Source organism: Lepidochelys kempii, chromosome 1 (genome assembly GCF_965140265.1).
Source record: "Lepidochelys kempii isolate rLepKem1 chromosome 1, rLepKem1.hap2, whole genome shotgun sequence".
Classification (NCBI taxonomy): Eukaryota; Metazoa; Chordata; order Testudines; family Cheloniidae; genus Lepidochelys; species Lepidochelys kempii.
Window position 1 is genome coordinate 208,061,249 of NC_133256.1, and position 19,672 is coordinate 208,080,920.

The 19,672-nt window shown below is 42.1% G+C and overlaps 1 protein-coding gene across 4 annotated transcripts in view; it reads left to right on the plus strand.

The window, feature by feature from the left end:
* Positions 1-5,372: 5,372 nt before the first annotated feature.
* The window catches only part of CASR (calcium sensing receptor), a 175,521-nt gene continuing 161,221 nt past the window's right edge, over positions 5,373-19,672 (plus strand). For 2 of the 4 annotated variants that reach the window (XM_073310598.1, XM_073310619.1), the window contains exon 1: positions 5,373-5,541. The gene's annotated coding sequence lies outside the window, so the exon portion shown is untranslated. Of the gene's footprint in view, positions 5,542-5,772; positions 5,855-19,672 lie in introns of those variants that run through there. The other 2 variants (XM_073310613.1, XM_073310604.1) reach the window with 2 other exon arrangements.

Genomic DNA, 19,672 nt, shown 5'->3' on the forward strand with positions numbered 1-19,672 from the left:
AGGGGTTGTTTGTTTGTTTTTTTGCAGTGCTAAAAACTAGAGATTTAATATTTATTTAAATGAAAGCTCAGATTCTGAAGGACAAAAATAACCATCAGCCGGGAAATCCCCCAGCTCTCTGAACTGACACAAACTTTTCCACTGTGGCTCCTGGAGTGAAGGAAGACAGAAAAGAACAATAAACAAAGGAGACATAGAAGTTTCATTTTTTAATTTCTGTATAGACATTTTGATGTCAAAATGTGATGGTAAAATACATACACTTTTTATTTTATAATATATGGAGACATTGCTATATAGGATGATTGTGCCTGGGAAAGCTGGTTGTGATTAATAAATGGACAGTGGGCTTTCCCCCTTTCATTCAGCAAATAGCTTGCATTTTTAAAAAAATATTCCCCAGGGGAGGATACCCCACCGATGTGCAACAAATATCTGCTCAAATGACATTGCCTTGACTGCTTGTATCTTCCAGACCAACCCTGCCCAACTGTGCATATCTTTAATGAATAAGTCTGCAAAAAGTTGAAGAGTGTAAGCATGAAGGAGGAAGAGGAGTCATTGAGGGAGGTCCAGTGGAGAGGTGTGCGGAGCATAACAAAGAGGCATGGATGAAATTAAGCAAAGGAAAGTTATGATGAATATCAGGAAATATTTCCAAGCAGTTGGCTCTATTCAGTAGGGATATAATCTCCTCAGGAAAGTGGAACATTTCAAAACTAGTTTGGAGGAAGTCGTGGAAAATGTACAGCGGGGAGTAATGCTGCATTGGCAGTAGGGGGGATGGACTGGATGTGACCTTACTGTGTCTCTTCCATTTCTATTTCCTAGTACAACAGTTACAGTTCTTTTTCAATATGGTAAATATTTAAAAAATCATAGATATGAACTAAACATATTAAATAAAAAGTTACGCCAATTCAATCATGACTTTTCACCTTTTTAAACTAAGACAACAGGGATGAAGAGGGAATGAGGTTGAGCTTTTCAATCCTCTTTGTTTAAGGCTAACTCACATAGGACACGCCTTCACAAGACTTGTTCAATAACATTTGTGGAGCTCAGCCTAGTTGTTGTTGGATTGTCCTCAGTCCCCAGAGCTGCTGATGTTATCGAATATATATTGGGTGTGAGCTCTCAGGCTCGCTCTCTACCAGGCCTAATGCAGACTTTGCCTGCCATATTTTAATCCTAGCTTGTAGCAGTAGATCCAGTTTGTGAAGCATAATGCCAGTGTGATTCCCCACGGCTACCTGGGATTATGAGGCTCCTCACCACCAGTGTGACCCTGGCTTTCATTTGAGACCTCACATAACATTCTTTAGTGAACTAGAATGTACATGCCTGACTCAAGCGACTCCTGTAACTCAACTGCACCTACCCTGTGCACCTTGCCAGTTGTCACTAAGATGTTCCAGGGTCACAGCCAGTCTAGCTTTTAAAGCATTTAGTCATCGTGAATGAATTGCTCCCATTTACTACACCCATTGAAACAACCTCAGCCTCCCCTATAATTGAAGATCTCTTCCTCTGTAATGAATCTGGGTGTTGCGGACATGCAGACATGATGGTCATCAGCAGGGAAGAACCTTTGGCTCCAGAAACATAGGTAACTGCTAGCTGAGCAAAAGGAGAATCCATATAATCCAGCAATAACAAAAGTTTGCATAATTTCTGGGGACCAGCCATTGCATTATCACTGCCTGCGCTGTAGCTATGCGACAGACAGCAGACTGCAGTCTGCAAAGCTGTCGATACAACCCCTTTTATCAGCATTAAAAATACATGAAGAGAAGTCTAGCATTTGAGAAAGCAGGCACAATATTCACTTTGCTGTCTGCCACCATAAGAATGTGGATTAGAAAAAAATAACAGAGAACTATAGCGTTTGTAGGACTAGATCAACAGGATTCTTCTCTACATCTCAGGCGCTGTGAGACCAAAAAATGAATGCTAGTGGACGTAGGTTCTGGAACTAGGGGTGCTGGGGTTGCTGCGGCATCCCCTGGCTTGCAGAGGTTTCCATTATATACAGGGTTTACAGTTTGGTTCAATGGCTGTCAGCAAAATGAACCAAAATGTTCCAATACCCCGGCCAGTGGGTAGCAGCTAGGGTGACCAGACGTCCCGATATTAGGGGCTTTGTCTTATATATACAACTATATCCCTTCCTCCTCCCCTGAAAAAAAGTGTCTTGATTTTTCACACTGTTATCTGGTCTCCCTAGTAGCAGCTGTGACTGTGCTATATTGTAAAATGGAGATGCAGAGTATAGAAAGACAGTAGCCATGGTACAGTGAAAACATTTTTCGTCTTTGCCTTTGGGCACAGTTCTCAAATTAAACATAGCCTGGCTTTTCTTTGTTTGCACACAGAGGTGGTACTTGCACACTGGGGACCCTAAGCAAGAATATCCCCCCCAACACATAATAAAAAGAGAATAGGGGCCCCCCTTCAGCTCCTCAGGGTCCTAAGCAAATGCTTAGTCTGTTTATGCCTAGCGCTGCCTCTGAATGTACAGTTCTGTATGGGTCAAATCTTGTTGCTAATTCCAAGCAGTCCTCAAAGAACATTTTTGACTTGTCCCTGACCTTCAAAGCAAAAGCGTCTTCTCTTTATTTGCTATTTTACACTCCACCTTTTCCCCTAAATTGCAAACATTTTCTAAACTGAAAGTGACTACTGTACAATGCAATATAAGTTTATTTTGCATAGTTTCATTCATATGCACTGTATCCCAAATCATTTCCTGTGTTAGTAATGCAAGACATTGGACAATATATGATATGGATGACAGGAAACAGGTGGGTGTTAAATAATAATCATACAATAACCGCAATATTAACTAAATAGGTGCAACATCACACTTTCAGTTACATCTTAAAGGCTTGGCTAATTGTCTCTCCAGTGTCCCTGCTTATTGGTGTAAGCAGCTTATGTTCCGTATGTGTTATCATGATAACAGGGGGATATTACAAGGTGAGAAAATATCATGAGGTCATGAGTAGATCATGGAAATCAATAACTAATATTCAGAGTATTCCAAAATGAGTACACTCATTACATTGCCACATGAGGTGAAACCATTCCTGGAATACTAGGCCAATTTAATCTGTGGTATACCTTCACTGCAGCCTCAATGCAGTTACATCAGCAATGAATATAGTTCATCATGTTTAATTATAGGCATCTCATAACAGAAATTAAAGGGAATTTAGAGAAGAACAACAAAAACGATCAGGGGCGGCAGTGGTTGAAGAAAGATTAAAAGAGCAAACTCTGTTAAGTGTAACACCTCTTGAGATCCGAATACTGTACTACAGTAGTGTGTGTATACTGCAAACCTGTGGCTACAGTCACACACACACAATCACAAGCATCAACTAAACTGCACAGATGCAACCCAGAATCTTCAGCTTCAAAGACACAGTTTTGTAGTATCTCCATTACCTATTCATAGTATTAGGGTAAACTGCCTCAACTATAGTGGCCTGCAAGAGTGGTAAACAGATATTATTTTCTTATAGACTTTAAGGTCAGAAGGGACTGTCGTGATCATCTAGTCTGACACACAATGTTGCACATTGCAGGCCCCACCTCACCCACCCACTCCTGTAATAAACCCCTAACCTCTGACTGAGTTGCTGAAGTCCTCAAATCATGGTTTAAAGATTTCAGGTTACACAGAATTCAACATTTACACTAGTTTAAACCTGCAAGTGACCCGTGTCCCATGCTGCAGAGGAAGACGAAAACCCCCAGGATCTCTGCCAATCTGACTCAGGGGGGAAAATTCCATCCTGATCTCAAATATGGCTATCAGTTAGACCCTGAGCATGTGGGCAAGACCCAGCCGCCAGACACCCAGGAAAGAATTCTCTGAAGTAACTCAGAGCCTCCCCATCTAGTGTCCTGTCTCCAGCCATTGGGGATTTTTGCTAGTGGCAGTCATCGGTGGGCCACATGCCATCATAGGCAGTCCAATCATACCATCTCCTCCATAAATTTATCAGCTCAGTCTTGAAGCCAGTTAGGTTTTTTGCCCCCACTGCTCCCCTTGGAACGCTGTTCCAGAACTTCACTCCTCCAATGGTTAGAAACCTTTGTCTAATTTCAAGCCTAAACTTGGTGATGACCAGTTTATTTCCATTTGTTCTTGTGGCCACATTGGCACTTAACTTAAATAACTCCTCTCCCTCCCTGGTATTTATCCCTCTGATGTATTTATAGAGAGCAATCATATCTCCCCTCAGCCTTCTTTGGTTAGGCTAAACTAGCCAAGCTCTTTGAGTCTCCTCTCCTCAGAACATCCTATTAGCCCTTCTTTGCACCTGTTACAGTCTGAATTCATATTTCTTAAACATGGGAGACCAGGACTGCACACAGTATAACAGATGAGGTCTCACCAGTGTCTTGTATAATGGTTCTAACACTTTCATTTAATAAATAAATAATAAATAATAATAATTAATAATAAGTAATCATTATTATTATTATTTACTTCTGTTTAGGAGCCCCAGTCAGGGTCTTGTGTTCACAGCACTGAACTAGGATTGAGGTGATGTGAATCAATTCCACTCTGCCTCAGTTCATGTAAAATGAAAATAACACTTCTCTACCACATAGGAGTCTGCTGTGGATAAATTCCTTGTTCCAGAGATTCTCAGATATTGTGGTGAATGGGAACCCTAGCAGCGCCAGAAGGGCTGCAAATGTGGCCCGAAAGGGGGAGGGAGAGTAAGGGAAGGGGCTCCGCTGTTATGCCACCTGGCTCCAGTCAGGGGCCTAGGGAGGGGGACGCCCTCGTTGCACTGCTCCTGAGTTCATGTTCTCACGAGTGGGTATCGGGGTCAGTGGTCCTTGCCCCTCCTCCCCTCCCCCCCACCCCCCAGGCGCCGATGCTGGTAACACGTGCAGAGCCGGTATATCAGTATATTGCATGTGGAGTGTGAGTCCAGTATATTCCTGCTATAGGATGGTTGCATGGGTGTGCTGTGGCAGCTAAGATTTGTGTATGTGCACCTGCGTAGTAGGTGTATTTGCCTGTCTGAACTTGTGCGTGTGAGGAGCTGGGGAGAGTGATTTATTTGTACACTGGGATGTACACACAACACAGTACGTGTGTGGAGCAGGTGCCTCTGTGCGTGCAGGTGTGTGTGTGTGTGTGGGGGGGGGTGTAAGTCCACCTATCTTCAGGCGCGTGTCCATGTGGAGCATGTGCCTGGGTGAGTGCCCGCGTGCTCGGGGAAGGGAGCAGAGAGCGGGGAGTGGGAGCTGACCAGGGGCTTCTCCCTCCTCCCTCCCCGCTGGCTCCCGCGAGGCTGCAAGTGCCGCTGCTGCCGCTGGGGGGACCTGCGGGAGATGCTGCCGCTGCTGCCGCCCTGGCCGGCGCCGGAGGAGGGGTAGGAGCGGGGGGCAGACCGAGCAGCTGGAGCATCTCCGCAGCCGCAGCGCGCAAGCTGCTGCCTCCCCTCCGGCCGGGCACCGAGCTGGGCGCCGCCGAGGCAGCGAGCCGACCCCAAGGCAGGCGCGGGGCAGGAGGTGAGCGGGGCTAGGGCGGGGCCGGGAGCCCGGGGGCGCTGCTGCCGCCCGACTGCAAGCAGCGGGTGCCCCAGAGGGGGGACGCGCCGCTTCCGCGGCCGCTCGGGGCTCCCAGCTGGTCCGGCTCGGCTCTCCCGGCAGGCAGGCAGGCAGGCCGGCCGGACCGCCAGGGGCCGCGCTCCCCCCGCGGGGTGGACGGCAGCCTGGGGCAGCCCGCCCTGCTCCTCGCAAGGTCAGCGCGGGATCGGGGCCGCTGACTGGACATGGCCTTGGCGCCCCTTCCCGCGAGCTGCCTTCGCCCGCGGGGAGGGAGGTGAGTTCGCTGAGCAGCCCGGCAAAGGCTGAGGAGCGAGGGCGGGCGGACGGGCACCGGGCGGCGTGGTGCGCCAGTGGCTGCGGGAGAGCGTGCTTGGAAGTGAGGCGCGAGCAAACACCCCCGCTAAGTCCAGAGCTGCTGCCGGTGCAGGGCACCGCTTCCCCCCAATTCGGCTCCGAGCTCCCCTGGGCCAGGGGCACTGGTTTTTAGTGCAGGTTCTGTGGTGCTCGCATCAGCCCAGGACTTAATTCACCTGCTTTTCTTGCGGAGCAAAGGAGCTGGCGGCTGATACGTTTTGGTGGATTTGGAAGGTTTTCACCAATGGGGACAAAAAGTGGGAAGCACAGTGTGAAGCGTACGGTTTTGCACAAAGCCGATTCCAGGTCTAAACGATGTTCATGCCTCTGGTTATATGTACCGGGGTTAAGTGCCAGCCTACGATGCATGGCTAGAAGGAACATGTTGTTGTAGCATAAAATTCCGCTGCTGGGCTTTTCTGGTGCCTCTCTAGAGTCGTCCTTGGATACTTCGGAAAATGGGCGTTTTAGAGCATTTTGAAAGGGGTAATGGTAATAAGGCAAATGATTAATGTGCCATTGAAATAATAGGAATTAAATGGCGAACTATTGCCCAATACTGTAGTCCTTACTCAGGCAAAACTTCCATTAAGGACTGATTTTAAAACCTGTGAATTTGGCCCTAAACTATTTTGTAAATATAGGTGTCCAAGTGAAAGAAAATTCATTGGCAAGCAGTACTATTCATAAACGTTTTCTCAAAGTGGAGGTTTATGGAGAAATTAGTGGAGCTAAGACAATTACCTAAAAATAAAACTATTTAGTCACATAGAAATCACACAGGCTGCAAAAAATTGTCTCAAATATGCTTCATGGAAAATGAATAATAAAAATGGTGTCTCAGAAAATGTACCAAAAGAATCTGCCTGGTAGATTATGATACCATTAGAAGAGATTTCATCCTAAGTATAAGGAAACATTTTGTGAACTAACATATCTTGCTTTGATGTTTTCATTTTGAGCTCAATTTTCATAGAATGTTATTGTAAAATAATCTTGACATTTTTACTTTGATTTTATAAAATATTTTTCTATTTTACTTTTTCTATTGTAGAGAGTATTTCTTGAGGTGGATCCTCCAATTACATGCTCACAGGTTAAACACTCCTTAATTTCCTTGAGTCAGACTCTCTGGTCTGCTAAATCAATTTTGCACTGCCTACTTCACTCATATTGCACAAAGTGAGCTTAATCCTGCTGGAGATTCATCTTGGAGAATTTCCCCTGTATAGAGGCAATCTCTGCCAATGTAGAGACTCTGTTTCCTCTTACACCAGCCCTATCACCTGCCAGAAGAGTAGGAGGGGCAAGTCTGAGGAAATAGGGAGTGTGGCTGGGAGATGGTTTGTTGTGGCTGAGTCCCTGCCTCCCTGAGGTACCTACTGCCAACAACATAAAGCTGCTACCCAGTATTTTTAATTTATGCCAGGGCTCGGCCACGAAGAATCATCTCGCAGCAATCACCTGCCTATCCCACTGCTCCTTCCACTGCACCCAACCTCTGTTCAGATACAGAATTGAGCCCTTAGTCTAAATAAGAAATGCAAGTTTATGCCTTAAGGACGTAGAATCCAGTTCTGCTCCTATTGAATTCAATGGGAGTTCTGTCATTGACTTCAGTGGGACCAGGACTGGGTTCACATGTGTTTTGATTAGATTTATTGAAGTGGTAAAATGTGAGTAATGTGATTATTAAAATTATTTGTAATTGGGCTAAATGACTAGATAGTAAAGTGACTGGGTAGTTGTGCAGCTTAAAGAAATGTTTTAGTAACTGATGTTTAATGGAATAAACTAAAAGCTGTTGCAGTGGTTGTGCAGTGTAGATTAGTGAAAAACAGATCCGTTTAAAGCAAATTGATGGGTGACAAAGAGGATTAGTAATGAGCTACAGAACTAGCTGTTCACCTCTATGTCATCTCTCTCAGTCCGTCTCAGGTATGTAGTGACTTGTGTTTGGTGGCCTCTATGAAGTGACTTTGTTTCAGCTCACTTCCAAGTGGATAGGTGGCCTCATCATAAAAACTGCCACCACACTGTCATCTCAGCAGTCTCCACATGGAGGCCAAGGACTGAATGGACTATGAAGATGGAATGTCTACACTGCAATGTAAGCCCAGGGTTAGTAGTAAAACTTGAGTTAGCACACCCTGGGTTTGTTAAACTAGGGCTTGGGCATCTACACTCATTTGTAACCTAGGTTAGGAATTGTTGATCCCTAGGTCCCAACCTGGGGCATCTGCGTTTACACTGCATTATGCAAGCCCGAGTCTAACCACCCATATCCCAGACTTCCTAGTGCCCTTTCAAAATGTGGCCGCTCTAGCCATTTGTTCCTGATGCAATGTGGAAAAACGTGACTGTCCACCAAACTTGACTCTCTAAAGGACAAAGAAAGTTGGCCCGTGGGATTGTGGAATACTTTTTGCAGACTCCCAGAGCACGAGTCCAGTGGGGCTGTGTCTACACTACAAAACAATAGGTCTTGAACCCTGGGCTTGACTCAGGCTCGGACCCTCCACCCCAGGGGGTCCTGGAACTCTGGGTTAGCATGATTTGTGTGTAGACTGAAGCAGGGTTAGGGTTGAGCCTGACTTCACTTTCCCTTCTAGAAAGGGCAGAGGCATGTTGTTGGGGCAGTCTGTGAAGCTGTTGCCTAAGCTGTACTTTACGTTGTGCTGTAAATATGGGTGTGTCTACACAGCAACACCCCCCCAACCCCCCGCCACTCCTTGCAGCAAAGGTCTAAGGCTGGATCAACTGACCTGGGCTCATGGGGCTTGCTGGCTGTGTGGGTCTAAAAATAGCAGAAAAGGCATTTGGGCTTGGGCTGGAGCCTGGGCTCTGAGACTCTTCACCTTCACCGGGCTTCAGAGTGTGAGCTTCTGCCCAAGCCTGGATGTCTACACTGCTATTTTTAGCCCCTTAGCATGAGCCCTGCAAGCCTGAGTCAGTTGACCCAGGCTCTGAGACTCATTGCCATGGGTCATTTTGTGCTGAGCAGACGTACTATAAGGGGAGAACTTCAGACTCCATGTCTATCAATCTGGTGCGTTTTGCACAGTTTTCAAACCTCAGTGCTTTTAAAAATAATTAATATTTTTATGATTGTTTTATTAAATCAACATCAAACCTGTCAGTGAGACTTTGTGTTGCTTGGGAAAATGACAAAGCCTAGACTGGCCATCAGTAAACTCCCGCTTTATCTGCATGTGTACTGCTGGTTGCAAACAGCTCCTACTGCATAAGTTGATATGCCTCTCAGTCACTTATTAACCGCAGGAGTGAGGAATGCTTTACCTGCGCTAATTGCTGCTGAGCATTGTAAGATCGTTGTCCACCCAACTGTCCATTAATACAGTGGAGCGCTGACAGAACTGGTAGCTTTAGTGTTACTTTTTTGTACCTGTCACATCCGGAGCTATTTCAAGTGTGAATGCCACATTTCTGCAGAGTCAAGGAAACCTTGCCTGCTGAACTTGTTAGCATGCAAAATACACTGGATTGTTGTAATCCGTTCCCATGTGGCTATAATACACGTGATCTAGAAGTTAAGGCAGCAGACTGGGATTCTGACCTTAGGAAGCCACTTCTCCTCAGTTTGCCCCGCTGTAAAATGGGGATGCCAATATCTACTCCCTGGCGTTCTGTCTTGAGGATTAATTGAGGTTTGTAAGGCCCTAGTGAAATCCCCAGGCGAAAGGCTCTATATACAAAGTACTATTATTACTATTGGCTGTGGGGACAGTTTTTCAAATGCTCTTTCAAACGTGCATCTTTGACTTGGTCAGAAGCAGCTCCCAATCCACTCCACACTGAGGTGCTCACATTTGCACATTTGAAAGTCTGACCTGTTATTGCCTAAGGCTTTGGTTCCACTACAGCGCTTACAGTGGCGCAGCTGTATCGATGCAGCGTTGCTGCTGTCATGCTGTGAGCGCAGATGCTCTAAGCCGAGGGGAGCGGTAGCTGTGTCAGCGGGAGAAGCCGACATAGCACAGTCCACACCAGCACTTAGGTTGTTGTAACTTTACGTTGCTCGGAGGGGTGGCTTATTCATGTCCCTGAGTGACATCACTTATATTGACTTAAGCTGTACTGTATACATAGCCACAGAAAGTGTCTTGGAATTGCCAAGTTAAAAGATGCTGTCCAGGCTGGGAAGCTCAAAATTTGAACTTTTAAAAAGATATCACTCTGGAATTCCTCATGATTATAATCACCTAGCCTCATGTCTACTGTAGAGTCAAATTTGGGGACAGGTCCTGACATCTCCAGTTCCTCTTCTCTGGCATCTTCAGGGGCCGTCAACGGACTGCTGTGACCCTTATGGCCAGTTAACTGACCACTCCCCCGTTCTGCAGTCTTCAAGAGGGAGCAGCAAATAGACCCACTGCCTCTGAAAACTTCCTCTACCCTTTGTCTGTCTTATCTATTTCGATTGTAAGTTCTCTGGAGCATGGACTGTCTCTTACTATGTGTTTATATAAGCAGCTAGCTCAGTGGAGCCCTGATTTCCATAAGTTCTAGGTGCTATTGTCATACAAATAAATAATGGATCTGAAAGGTGCTTCTCTGGTCCCACTATTGACTTTTTAAACACTGTTTATACCACTGAGGCCTATTAAAATGCACTGCACAGAATGGGAATCCATGTGAAGAGGGAGCCAACTGTAAACTGAATGAAGTAGGCAGTGCTCAAGGTTTCATACTACATCCAGTGTTGTTTAAAACATTTATTAATGATCTGGAAATGAAGGTGAGTAGTAAGGTGATAACATTTGCAAATGATTCAAAACTATTTAAGCTACTCTTGTCCGTACAAGAATGTGAGTAACTTCAGAGGGCCAGACCAAGCTAGGTGAATGGTGAGCAACACAATGGCAACTGAAGTTCAGTGTTGATAAGTACAAAGCATTGCACATGAAAGGAAAAATATAAACGACTCATATAGCTTAACAGGTTTCTAAATTAACAGTTTCAACTGAAGAAGAATATCTGGGCACCACCATGGTCCCATCAAAAAAGACATCTGCCTAATGTTCACCTGTGATCAAAAAGCAAACAAGATGTTATCATGCATAAGGAATGGGATGGAGAATAATATGAAAAGTATGATAACACCACTAAATAAATCTATGGTTCACACTCATTTGAGAGACCATGTTCAGCACAAGTCACTCCCTCACAAAACAAAATACTGCAGACTTAGAAGTGATTCAGACAGGGGTGATGGAAATGGTGAGAGGCATGGAAAACCTCTCATGTGAAGAGAGATTGAAAAGATTGGGGTTGTTCACTTTAGAGAAGAGATGAATAAGAGGAGGAGCCATGATAAAAGTATAATAAGAGTAAGTATAATGAATGCTAAACAAGGTGGATTGAGAGTGTCTGTTCTCTGTATTGTAACACACGAACAAGGGGATGCTTAATAAAATTGAAAGGCAGCAAATTCAGAATTGATAGAAATAGTTTGTCATACAAGACTGTGGAACACATTGCCACAAGATGCTGTTGATTAGCAAGATTTATAGAGGAACTGGACATTTATATGGATAACAAGAATATCCAGAGTTGTTATAGTTAATAATTCTTTAAAAAGGGTTTTAGAAGGCAGATAAAACTTAACGATTCAGGGTTTTACCCAATTTTAACTATTAGTGGCTAGCATGAAGACTTAAAGGAGACAAATTATCCCACATCTGTCTACTGTAGAGTTTCTTGCACCTTCTTCTGCAATATCTGGTTCTGATCGTTGTGGGAGACAGGATACTGGACTACATGGATTGATAGAGCCATAGATTTCATGGCCAGAAGGGACCACTGTGATCATCCAGTCTGACCTTCTATAACACAGACCATAGAACTTCCCCCAAGTAATTCCCAGAACATATTTTAAAAAAAATCTGATCTTGATTTAAAAATTGTCAGTGATGGAGAATCCACCATGACTCTTGGTAAGTTGTTCCAGTGGTTAATTACCCTCACTGTTAACATTTATACCTTATTTCCAGTATGAATTTGTCTTGGATCATGTTATACCTTTCTCTGTAAGATTGAAGACCGCATTATTAAATATTTGTTCCCCATTTAGTACCTAGAGACTATAATCAAGTCAGCCATTAACCTTCTCCTTGTTAAGCTAAGTATATCGAGCTCCTTGAGTCTGTCACTGTAAGGCATGTTTTCTAATCCTTTAGTCATTCTCATGGCTCTTCTCTGAAATCTCTCCAATTTATAAACATCTGTCTTGAATTGGGGACACCAGAACTTGACACAGTATTCCAGCAGCAGTTGCTCTACTGCCAAATATAGAGGTAAAATAACCTCTATACTCCTTCTCAAGAATTTCCTGTTTATGCATCCCAGGATCACATTAGCTCTTTTGGCCACAGCTAACAGGGAGCTCATGTATTCACCGCATCTTTTTTAGAGTCACTGTTTCCCAGGTTTAAGTCCCCCATCCTGTAAGTATGGCCTACATTCTTTGTTCCTGGTGTATACATTTACATTTAGCTGTATTAAAGCTCATACTGTTTGTTTGCTCCTAGTTTACCAAGTGATCCAGATTGCTTTGAATCAGTGGCCTGTCTTTTTCATTATTTACCACTCACCCAATTTGGGTTATCTGCAAACTTTATCAGTGATGATTTTGTTTTCTTCCAGGTCATTGATAAACATCTTAAATAGCTTAGGGCCAAGAAGAAATCCCTGCAGGACTCTACTAGAAACAAATGTGTTTGATGTTGGTTCCCCATTTACAATTTTATTTTGAATCTTTCAGTTATCCATACAGAAACAAAAAAGCAGGCTGGTGAAAAGAAACAAGGCTACTGAAGGAATATAGAAGGCAGAACGAGCAATGATTCTGAAGATGAGACTATTTTCCAGTGAGTGATGCTGAATGTGATTAAACAAATAACTAAAAGTTTTCGTTTATTACGTAGAGGCCAGATTCTAGCCTGGACCTCCGTATAAACTTCCTACTGACATCTGTGGGCGAGCTCCTGTGGATCAAGAGCAGTATGAGTTCTAAATATATGCCCTAGCCCATAGACCACAATTAAACGTGGAATTCAACTTTCTCCAAAAATGAATTTGTAGTCGTGAGTGAACCATAAACTTAAAATTTGTTCACAAACATTCCTGAAACAAATTGACAAAAATCAAAGTCTGTTCATAGATAATTCACAGACCAAAAAGTGGCTAAATTATCTGAGTAAGTTGTTCATTGTGAGTTGTTCACCCAGCTTTAATAGCAACATAGAGTAATGGTGAAAATGGGCCAGCATGTACAGAGCTTAAAATTAACTCAATAACCACAACACTACAACTAGTGCTTTGTTAATATATCTCACAATGAATATACTACTGCTATATAATACAGTTATTTAGAATATTCAGCAACTAGAAACACATTTTTTAATTTACATTTACTTGACTAGAAATATACTAATAACTTTTCAAATTATTAACAAGTAGTTATAAATTGCATAATCAGCTGTTTAAGAAACAGTTGAACAAGTTTTTTAAATACACACATTACCTAGAAGAAAAGCAATATCTAAACTTTATTAAGAAATATGAGGGCCAATGACATAAAACATACAAATGAGACACATTTCTAACACAGAAACAAGAACTCTGTTATTACAACCCAGATTTTACTGAGCACTGAGGGATTTTAGAAATCCATGTATGAATTTTTTTTTAACAATTTTAACAATTGCAGCATTCACTGTAGCCATACAAGGTGGGCTGGAAGTCAGAATTTATTTAAGACAATCTAAGGTATTTGTAAGTGCTTATCACCATTTTATCAAGACACAATACAGTAATGTCTATTTATTCACAAACAAAAAGTTGTAAATATGGACAAGGAAGGAAAAATCGTAATTCTTAGTTAAGAATAATGCAGTAGTGACACTTGCACCTCCTAATGATACACATTTCCTCCTAAATGAAATATTTTAAGTGAACAAGAGTTCACATACTGTTATGGGAAGGGATTATGAGATGTATGCCTGTTAATTAAGAGAACAAAATTTTCACTAATAGAGGTGGCAGTGGGTTTGCTAATTTAGAACTGTAATCCTTTCCCTGAGACTCCCTTTAGTATTACAGATTTACAGAAATTAAAGATGGAAAAGGCTTGTTGCAGTAAGTACTTTGCCTATCTCTTCCCATGCATGCAACTTTAACCGAGAGTAACCATTTTGGTACATAAGACATATCCATCTGTCTTGAGGCCTGATCCTACACCCTTGAAGCCATCGGAGTTTTATCATTGGCATCAGTGAGTACAGACTTGAACACTAGGGGCTCAGTCCACAAAGGGGATTTAAACATTAGATATTGTAATGACTAATGTTTAGGCCTCCTGCCACCCCGTGGAATCCACAGCCCTGCGTTAAGTGCCCAGGCTCCCTATACAATGCATGGGGCATAAGAAAGGTATTCTTCAGAAGCCAGGAAGGAACATGAGCAGAGAGCCATCTAAACGAGCTATAAGGAAATGCTGTGGAGGGGAGTGGCCTAAGCATCACCCCTCAAAATAGGGGCACCTCCTTCCACTCAGGATTTGCAGCTGTGAGCCCTCTCCTGGAGGTAGGTGCCTAAGTCAGGTCAGCTCGTTCTCTCAAAATAAATAAATAAATAAGATGAGTGCCCTAACCACTGGTCTGTGGGGGTATTCTGGAGTTTCTGCCGAAGATGTTCCATTGTGAATAAAACACTGAAATATTCTTTGGGATGGCAAGTGAGAATGACTCTATAGCTTGTGGTTAGGGCACTCACTTAAGAAATTAGAGACCCGTGTTCAGTCCCTAGTCTACAGCAGGTCAAGTGGGGATTTAAACCTGGGTCTCCCATATCCCTAGTGACGGCTCTAAAAAGGGAGCAGTTGGGGATGGGGAGACAGTTATACACTAGTCAGCCTCTGAGAATCCCTATTAGATTGGACCTCACTGGCAAGATAGGCAGAGGAATGCCTAGCTTGAAGATCCTGCATGGACTAAAGGCACTGGGTTTTAGACAAGGCCTGATGAAATTCACCCTGCGGTACTTAAGGAACAAGTGAAGCAATCTCAGAATTGTTAGCAATTACCCTGGAGGACAGATTAGCACTGGAGAAGGACAAACATAGTACCTAGCTTTAAAAAGGGGAACAAAAAGAGGACCCATGGAATTATAGACCAGTCAGCCTAACTTCAATACCTGGAAAGATACTGGAACAGACTATTAAACAATCAGTTTGTAAGCACCTAGAAAATAATAGGGTTATAAGGAATAGCCAACATGAATTTGTCAAGAATAAATTATGCCAAACCAACCTGATTTTCCTTTTTGATAGAGTTATCGGCTAGCGGATGGGAGGTGGTGGGGGAAGCTGTAGACATGATATGTCTTGATTTCAGGAAGGCTTTTTGACGCCGTCCAACGTGACATTTTCGTAAGCAAACTAGGGAAATGCCATCTAGATGAAATTACTATAAGGTGGTTCCACAACTGGTTGAAAGACCATACACAAAGAGTAGTTATCAACTGTTCTCTGTCAATCTGGGAGGGTGTATATAGTGGGGTGCTGCTACAGTCAGTCCTGGGTTTGGTAATATTCAGTATTTTCATTAATGACATGGATGGTGGACAGGGTGGATTTGATTTAAATCAAATTGATTTAAATCATGATTTAAACTAGTCAGGAAGACTCGATTTAATCATGGATTTCTACATAAAAGTGTATTCTTGTTGGTTGTTATAACCTTAATACATATTCTTCACAACTCAGAGATAGATGTAGGTTTCATTTTTAGAAGGTACACACTATACATTTTTAAAGTGATGTACTTTGAAAACTTTTCAGATTAGTTTTATGGCTATATCAGAAAATGAATGATTGTTTGGTTATTTCATTTACCAAAGGTAATTGAAGCAGATATTTATGAAATCACTGGGAGGTGAACTATCTCCAATTCAAAAGGTTAATCATTAATATTTGGAGGATTTTCTTGCCATGCTGTATTTGGAGGAGAACATCACCAGACAGACATTTAAATTGTTTTATTTAAGTAAAACAATGTTATATATTTTGGATTTTTTTCTTCAACAGCAAACATATAATATTTTAATAAAACAAGCATATGAATTTTTGAATTTAGTTAAACATTCAAGTTTTTTTTAAATCAGGTTTTTGTTAAATTTAACTACAATAGTTAAATGAAATATTTTTTTAAAAAATTCAAAAATTCAAGCGACTATGTCAGCCATATCAACATGAGAAACTTATAATATTGGCTTCTACAGCTAACTCAGTTGTCTTCACCTTCATTTTCCTGTTTGTTCATAATCTGGAAAAGAAAAACAAGCTTTCCTTCTTTTTCATGATCCAAACGATTTCTCAGTTTGGAATGAATTAGACCAAAGGAAGAAAATATTCTTTCTACACTGGCAGAAAAAGCTACTGCTGTTAAAAGTGAGATTATCACTTCAACAGTATCTGAACTGAAGTGCTTAAGTGACTTCCACCAGTTCACTGGTGTGACTTTCTTTAAAACATCATCAGCAAACATATATTTCTTGAATGGTTCTTATTCCCAAACTGGGTCTCTTTTACAGCCTGCTACCATTATATGTTTTCCCTTCTAGTCAGAGAATGGTATGGTAGATCTCAAATCAAGGCTACACTCAGAAAGACCTCAAGAATTCTGGAATATGCTGCTCAAACAGTTTCACTTTTCTTTCTACTGCGTGTCCCTCCCTTCTCACATTTTTCTCCAGACTTCTTCTCCTTGTCCAGATCTATTCCGCCCCCAGCAATCTTCCATTCATTGAACTTTTTGAAACTTTGCCCTTTTAGAGAGAGGTAAGGGATTGACTCTGTGTCCACAAATTTGCAGAGGGACAATAGGGTTGAGGTCTGTTATTTCTCACCTCTATATTTTATTTATTTATTTATTTATAACATTTTTGCTGTTAACAAGCATGTTATCTCTGGAGACACAAAACCAGTTTGAGAACTGCAAAACTAAGCATCTCTGATGGTATCTTCTAGACTGAGCACTGAGTCCCATTGGGTAGATAGAAAGATTAACCTAAATAATCTATACAGAAGCCCCTGGAACCCCATAAGATTGGGTCCCTAATCCATCAACTATTGGAACTCATTTACAAAACTTTCCTTAAATATTGCATGAATATATTGTCTCATACTATAGAATTATAATTTATAATCCCAATTCCATGATGAGATATCTTTGAGCTATAATGTATCTTAATTAAAACTATCTTCAGTTTTAATTAAAAGAATCTGATGTTTTTGATTTAAAAAAAACCCCATTGATTTTTATCCACCCTGATGGTGGAGTGGAGAGCATGCTTTTAAAATTTGCAGATGACACCAAGCAGGGAGGGGTTGCAAGCACTTTGGAGGTCCGGATTACAATTCAAGATGACCTGGACAAATTGGAGAATTAGTCAGAGTTCAACAAGGTGAAATTCAGTAAAGACAAGTGCAAAGTGCTTCACTTAGGAAGGAAAAATCAGGTGCACAACAACAACAACAACAACAAAAACGGGGGAATAACTGGCTAGATGGTAGCCGTGCTGAAAAGTATCTGGGGGTAAAAGTGGATCCCAAATTATTGGCTTATATACAGTGTGATGCAATTGAAAAAAGGGCTAATATAATTCTGGGGCATATTAACAGGAATATTTTATGTAAGCCAGAGGAGGTAATTATCTTACTGTACTTGGCACTGGTGAGGCCTCATCTGAAGTACTGTGTCCAATTCTGGATGCCACGCTTTAGGAAAGATGTGGACAAATTGGAGAGAGTCCAAAGGAGAGCAGCAAAAATTATGAAAAGTTTAGAACACCTGATCTATGAGGAAAGGTTAAAAAAACTGAGTATGTTTAGTCTTGAGAAAAGAAGACTGAGTAGGGACCTGATAACAGTCTTCCAATATGTTAAGAGCTGTTATAAAGAGGTCTGTGTTTAATTGTTCCCCATGTCCACTGAAGGTAGGACAAGAAGTAATGGGCTTAATCTGCAGCAAGGGATGTTTAGATTAGATATTAGGAAGAACTTTCTCACTGTAACAGTAGTTAAACTCTGGAATAGGCTTCCAAAGGAGATAATGGAATCCCCATCATTGGAGGTTTTTAAGAACACATTGGACAAATATGTGTCAGGCATATTCTAAGTTTACCTGGTCCTGCCTCAACTCGGCATGGGACACAATGACTTCTTGACATCCCTTCTAGCCCTAAATTTCTATGATTTAGGTAGCTTTGTGATTGCCCACTAGCAGAAATTTAAGTATCGGGAATTTGAGTACCTACAGGGTTAGGCACACAGTATTCAAGATGTGGGCAAACCAGGGATTTATATAGAGGCAATATTATATTTTCTGTCTTATTATCTATCCATTTCCTAATGATTCCCAACATTCTGTTAGCTTTTTTGACTGATGCTGCACATTGAGTGGATGTTTTCAGAGAACTATCCGCAATGACTCCAAGATCTCTTTCTTGAGTGGTAACAGCTAATTTAGATCCTATTATAGATTCATAGATTCATAGATATTTAGGCCAGAAGGGACCATTATGATCATCTAGTCTGACCTCCTGCACAATGCAGGCCACAGAATTTCACCCACCACTCCTAAAAAAGACCTCACACCTATATCTGTGCTATTGAAGTCCTCAAATTGTAGTTTGAAGACCTCAAGGAGCAGAGAATCCTCCAGCAAGTGACCCGTGCCCCATGCTACAGAGGAAGGCGAAAAACCTCCAGGGCCTTCCAATCTGCCCTGGAGGAAAATTCCTTCCCGACCCCAAATATGGCGATCAGCTAAACCCTGAGCATATGGGCAAGATTCATCAGCCAGATACTACAGAAAATTCTTTCCCAGGTAACTTGGATCTTACCCCATCTAAAAACCCATCACAGGCCATTGGGCCTATTTACCATGAATATTTCATTACCAAAACCATGTTATCCCATCATACCATCTCCTCCATAAAATTATCGAGTTTAATCTTAAAGCAAGATAGATCTTTTGCCCCCACTACTTCCCTCGGAAGGCTATTCCAAAACTTCACTCCTCTGATGGTTAGAAACCTTCGTCTAATTTCTAATCTAAATTTCCTAGTGGCCAGTTTATATCCATTTGTTCTTGTGTCCACATTGGTACTGAGTTTAAATAATTCCTCTCCCTCTCTGGTATTTATCCCTCTGATATATTTATAGAGAGCAATCATATCTCCCCTCAACCTTCTTTTAGTTAGGCTAAACAAGCCAAGCTCCCTAAGTCTCCTTTCATAAGACAAGTTTTCCATTCCTCGGATCATCCTAGTAGCCCTTCTCTGTACCTGTTCCAGTTTGAATTCATCCTTCTTAAACATGGGAGACCAGAACTGCACACAGTATTCCAGGTGAGGTCTCACCAGTGCCTTATATAACGGTACTAAAACCTCCTTATCCCTACTGGAAATACCTCTCCTGATGCATCCCAAGACGACATTAGCTTTTTTCACATATGTGTCGATGGGATTATGTTTTCCAATGTGCATTACTTTGCATTTATCAACATTCAGTTTCATCTTTCATTTTGTTGCCCAGTCACCCGGATTTGAGGATTGAATTTTGGATTTAGATGCCTAAAATGGCAGTTGGACATCTAAATCTGTGGATCTAGACCTGATTTTTTTTGGGGAAAAGGGCCATATTCCAGCAGAA